Below are 6,338 nucleotides of genomic sequence, written 5' to 3' on the forward strand. Positions count from 1 at the left end.
GGGAATAGGGAAAGGGCAATTAAAACTAAACTCTGACTCGGCCCTCCAGATGGGCTATGGCCGGGAAGAGGTCAGGGAGCAAGGGGGCCACGGGGATCCGGGGCGTGGGGCTCGGGCCCCGGCCTGAGTCTTAGGTATCCGTAGCGCCCTCCTTCTTCCTCCTCTTCGCTGAATACAGCTCACGGTAAGTACTGGTTCACTCAGTTCGTTCTCGAGGTGCCCACTCTCTTTCTCTTCCTCCACAGGCAGCGGCTCTTCGCTGATTACAGCTCACAGTAAGTACTGATTCACCCAGTTCGTTCCTTGGGTGCTCACGCTCTTTCTCTTTCTCCACAGGCAACGGCTGGGACACACAGGCACAGTTAGTTCAGCTTGGTTTTGCTCTCACCTCTTCGCTGATTACAGCTCACAGTAAGTACTGGTTCACACAGTTCGTTCCTTGGGTGCTCACTCGCTTTCTCTTTCTCCACAGGCAGCGGCTGGGACACACAGGCACAGTTAGTTCAGCTTGGTTTTGCTCTCACCTCTTCGCTGATTACAGCTCACAGTAAGTACTGGTTCACACAGTTCGTTCCTTGGGTGCTCACTCGCTTTCTCTTTCTCCACAGGCAGCGGCGTAAGTACAGGTTCCCTCAGTCTCTCCTCGTGTTACCCACTCTCTCTCCTTTTCTCTCCACAGGTATCAACTTGGGCACAATAGCACAGTTAGTTTGCTTTGAATAGCTCTCACCTCTGGGCTGGACACAGCGTACTGTAAGTACAGGGTTCGCTCTATTCCTCCTCGTGTTATTCACTCTCTCTCTCCTTTCCTCTCCACAGGTATCAACTTGGGCACAATAGCACAGTTAGTTTGCTTTGAATGGCTCTCACCTCTGGGCTGGACACAGCGTACTGTAAGTACAGGGTTCGCTCTATTCCTCCTCGTGTTATTCACTCTCTCTCCTTTTCTCTCCACAGGTATCAACTTGGGCACAATAGCACAGTTAGTTTGCTTTGAATAGCTCTCACCTCTGGGCTGGACACAGCGTACTGTAAGTACAGGGTTCGCTCTATTCCTCCTCGTGTTATTCACTCTCTCTCTCCTTTCCTCTCCACAGGTATCAACTTGGGCACAATAGCACAGTTAGTTTGCTTAGAATGGCTCTCACCTCTGGGCTGGACACAGCGTACTGTAAGTACAGGGTTCGCTCTATTCCTCCTCGTGTTATTCACTCTCTCTCCTTTTCTCTCCACAGGTATCAACTTGGGCACAATAGCACAGTTAGTTTGCTTTGAATGGCTCTCACCTCTGGGCTGGACACAGCGTACTGTAAGTACAGGGTTCGCTCTATTCCTCCTCGTGTTATTCCCTCTCTCTCCTTTTCTCTCCACAGATATCAACTTGGGCACAATAGCACCGTTAGTTTGCTTTGAATGGCTCTCACCTCTGGGCTGAACACAGCGCACTGTAAGTACAGGTTTCCTCTGTTTCTCCTTGTGTTACTCACTCTCTTTCCTTTCCTCTCCACAGGTATCAACTTAGACACAAAACACAGTTACTCTGCTTTGGATGGCTTTCACCTCTGGGCTGGACACAGCGTACCGTGCTATCTCCGGAGATCTGAAGCACGCTCACAACATATACTGTACTGAACTAGGCCAGGACCAGCAATCTCCTTGTCCTCCCACACCGAAGTGCGTGAAGGCGGGGGTTTATCTGACAGGACACACGGCAATACACAGCAGCCCACAGCAATATACAACACCACGTCAAAATTATAGGTTTTCACAGCACGAAGACTCACCCACCACACTCAGTGTACGGAAAGGACACCCGTCTTCCTTCACTTCGCTTGGTTCGGATCTGGCGATGGAATATGCGGCCTAGCTAGTGATGTCGTCGTTGCGACTACTTCAATAAGTATTCCTTCGGCTCTCCCACCCCACTATATTAGGGGTAGGGCCACCCTCCTCCTCCTGGAGAGATCTACACAACGCCAGGTCAATATACAGGGCACTTTCGACTGGCTCTTAGTACTCACATCAATGCCACTTCCAATCCCCTTTTTCACGTCGTCTCAGTTCGCCGTATAATCTGTTCACTTCTCAACCTTTAAGGTTCGCGATGTCTTCACAATCATACAATTCCAGCCTGAGGGAGAGAGAGAGTTAGACAGCTACCAGCAGCGTACCAAGACGGGCACAACCCAGTGCTTCACACACACCAAAGAGAGCTTCCTAGACTGTGAAATAACTTGGCCTTAAGTACTGCCTTGTCCAGCGTATCCTCCAATCACCAACCGCTGTCCCTAACTAGGCACAGGTGCATCGAATTCCCTGATTTTCCTTCTTACGGCGCTACCGGAAGTTCCGGTGTTCTGTTTTTCCGGTCCGGGCGGAAACACTTCCGGGCGGAACCAAACTTCCCGAATTTTGGTTCCGCCCCTAAAGATCGTCACCTTGTGACATCCTCCCCCGCCAATCCGTTCTAGTCCCTAGAACGTCCTCGGGCTGTCCACTCCCCATAGCGGGCAGGGGGTCGGCCTCGGTTCTCTCGCTGGGATCGTCTCACTGGTGAATCGGGCTCAGCTTGTTCAGGGGCTGCTTCTGGTTCTCTCGGGGCGATCGGGGGTGGTGCCACCACGGGTCTCCCTGGTACCACAGCCCAACCTTCAATCCAGGGGGCCGCTGGTACAGGTTCCGTGGGGACTTCTTCCACGGCTTCAGGGTAGTTAGGGCATGGGCGAATCATGTTCCGGTGCACCACACGGTCGGGGCCTGACTTCCCTTCTGGCCGGATGGTATAGACCGGCTGCCCCGACCTCTGCTGCCGGCAGACTACATAAGGGGTGGCCTCCCAACGGTCACTCAGTTTCCCCTTCCCCTGCCGCCGATTATCTCTCACCAACACCCTCTCTCCTGGCAGTAGAGGGGCTTCTCTAGCAGTCCGATCATACAACCGCTTACTTTTCTCTCCTGCCGTCTGTATCCTTTTCGACACCTGCTCGTAGGCGAAATGCAAGCGCTGGTGATGGCGCCCCACCCACTCCGTTACACTTGCTTCCTCTTGGTCGGCTATCACTCCTAGGACCAGGTCAGTAGGCATTCGTATGTGTCTGCCAAACATCAGGTAAGTGGGAGCGTAACCCGTAGTACTATGTATACTGTTGTTATAGGCCTGTAGGAGGTTTGGCAAGGCACTCACCCAATCGTCCTGCCGTTGTTGGTCCAAGGTCCCCAGCAGCCCCAATAGGGTCTGATTGAATCTCTCACAGCCGCCGTTCCCCTGAGGATGATACGAAGTGGTGTGAGTTTTCGTGCAACCGTACAACTGGCATAGTTCTCTAATTACCCTGGACTCAAAGTTGGCTCCTTGATCGGAGTGCAGAAACTCCGGGCATCCGAACGTCTGGAAGACGGCCCGCCATAAAACTGTAGCGGTGGTGGTTGCAGTCTGGTCGAGGGTGGGGATAGCCCAAGCGTACTTTGTGAACAAATCCGTTATTACCAAGATGTTCTGGTAGCGATCTCGTGGTCGGCCCAGTGTCAAGAAGTCCATAGCCATGATATGAAGGGGGGCCTTCGCATGGATGGGTACCATTGGCGCTCGGACCTCCCGTCTGGACTTAAACAATATGCATCTCGGGCAAGCTTGAATTAGGGCATGCACCGATGCCTCTAGCCCGGGCCAAAAGAAGAATCTCCTTGCCGCACACTCTCACCTTCGCCACGGGGCTACGCCCAATCATCTGGCTCCTAGAGCCATATCCTCTTCCAGGGTCTTCTCGAGGGGTCCCGGCCACACGACCCACAGTGGCCGGCCGACCTAAAAACCCCCTTCTGACGCCCTGCGGGGCCCACACTGGCGGCTATAGTGACCTGGTTTGCCACAGCGGTTGCAGATGGGTCGCCCTTGCTCGTCCCATTCGAAACGGGGCCGGTTAAAGTGGTTCGGGCGCCTGAACGGCTCTCGGCCTCCCTCTGAGTACACTCGGTCTCGGGGCGCCGGCCGTGGTTCCTCCCGCGCCCGTCCTTGGCGCAATTCTCCTACGAGGGCTTTAGACAGTTCAGACATCTGATCGCGGACATCTTTCAAAAGTTCAGCCTTCCATTCAGACAATCGTACCTCGGATTCTGTCCCCCCATATTTTTGAATCCAGGGGCTCCCCATAAAAACGGGCATGGCACGGGGTTGGGCTGAAAGCCCCGCGTTGTCGGTCATTGGACGACCTTGGTTACTCAACTCGAGGTGGAAACCCTGCCGACTACGCCAAATCTGTCACACCCAGGGGCTGGCTATGCTTTAACTAAGCCACACCCCTTCTCAACTTCCACCTCGAGGAGGTCCCCAAACCCGACCCAATGGCCAAGCAACACGAGAACAAGTAAGTGATAAAACAATCTTTATTTAAATATTTAAAAATAGCTTAGGGAATAGGGAAAGGGCAATTAAAACTAAACTCTGACTCGGCCCTCCAGATGGGCTATGGCCGGGAAGAGGTCAGGGAGCAAGGGGGCCACGGGGATCCGGGGCGTGGGGCTCGGGCCCCGGCCTGAGTCTTAGGTATCCGTAGCGCCCTCCTTCTTCCTCCTCTTCGCTGAATACAGCTCACGGTAAGTACTGGTTCACTCAGTTCGTTCTCGAGGTGCCCACTCTCTTTCTCTTCCTCCACAGGCAGCGGCTCTTCGCTGATTACAGCTCACAGTAAGTACTGATTCACCCAGTTCGTTCCTTGGGTGCTCACGCTCTTTCTCTTTCTCCACAGGCAACGGCTGGGACACACAGGCACAGTTAGTTCAGCTTGGTTTTGCTCTCACCTCTTCGCTGATTACAGCTCACAGTAAGTACTGGTTCACACAGTTCGTTCCTTGGGTGCTCACTCGCTTTCTCTTTCTCCACAGGCAGCGGCTGGGACACACAGGCACAGTTAGTTCAGCTTGGTTTTGCTCTCACCTCTTCGCTGATTACAGCTCACAGTAAGTACTGGTTCACACAGTTCGTTCCTTGGGTGCTCACTCGCTTTCTCTTTCTCCACAGGCAGCGGCGTAAGTACAGGTTCCCTCAGTCTCTCCTCGTGTTACCCACTCTCTCTCCTTTTCTCTCCACAGGTATCAACTTGGGCACAATAGCACAGTTAGTTTGCTTTGAATAGCTCTCACCTCTGGGCTGGACACAGCGTACTGTAAGTACAGGGTTCGCTCTATTCCTCCTCGTGTTATTCACTCTCTCTCTCCTTTCCTCTCCACAGGTATCAACTTGGGCACAATAGCACAGTTAGTTTGCTTTGAATGGCTCTCACCTCTGGGCTGGACACAGCGTACTGTAAGTACAGGGTTCGCTCTATTCCTCCTCGTGTTATTCACTCTCTCTCCTTTTCTCTCCACAGGTATCAACTTGGGCACAATAGCACAGTTAGTTTGCTTTGAATAGCTCTCACCTCTGGGCTGGACACAGCGTACTGTAAGTACAGGGTTCGCTCTATTCCTCCTCGTGTTATTCACTCTCTCTCTCCTTTCCTCTCCACAGGTATCAACTTGGGCACAATAGCACAGTTAGTTTGCTTAGAATGGCTCTCACCTCTGGGCTGGACACAGCGTACTGTAAGTACAGGGTTCGCTCTATTCCTCCTCGTGTTATTCACTCTCTCTCCTTTTCTCTCCACAGGTATCAACTTGGGCACAATAGCACAGTTAGTTTGCTTTGAATGGCTCTCACCTCTGGGCTGGACACAGCGTACTGTAAGTACAGGGTTCGCTCTATTCCTCCTCGTGTTATTCCCTCTCTCTCCTTTTCTCTCCACAGATATCAACTTGGGCACAATAGCACCGTTAGTTTGCTTTGAATGGCTCTCACCTCTGGGCTGAACACAGCGCACTGTAAGTACAGGTTTCCTCTGTTTCTCCTTGTGTTACTCACTCTCTTTCCTTTCCTCTCCACAGGTATCAACTTAGACACAAAACACAGTTACTCTGCTTTGGATGGCTTTCACCTCTGGGCTGGACACAGCGTACCGTGCTATCTCCGGAGATCTGAAGCACGCTCACAACATATACTGTACTGAACTAGGCCAGGACCAGCAATCTCCTTGTCCTCCCACACCGAAGTGCGTGAAGGCGGGGGTTTATCTGACAGGACACACGGCAATACACAGCAGCCCACAGCAATATACAACACCACGTCAAAATTATAGGTTTTCACAGCACGAAGACTCACCCACCACACTCAGTGTACGGAAAGGACACCCGTCTTCCTTCACTTCGCTTGGTTCGGATCTGGCGATGGAATATGCGGCCTAGCTAGTGATGTCGTCGTTGCGACTACTTCAATAAGTATTCCTTCGGCTCTCCCACCCCACTAT

The sequence above is a fragment of the Carassius carassius genome, chromosome 43 (genome assembly GCF_963082965.1).
Source record: "Carassius carassius chromosome 43, fCarCar2.1, whole genome shotgun sequence".
Classification (NCBI taxonomy): Eukaryota; Metazoa; Chordata; class Actinopteri; order Cypriniformes; family Cyprinidae; genus Carassius; species Carassius carassius.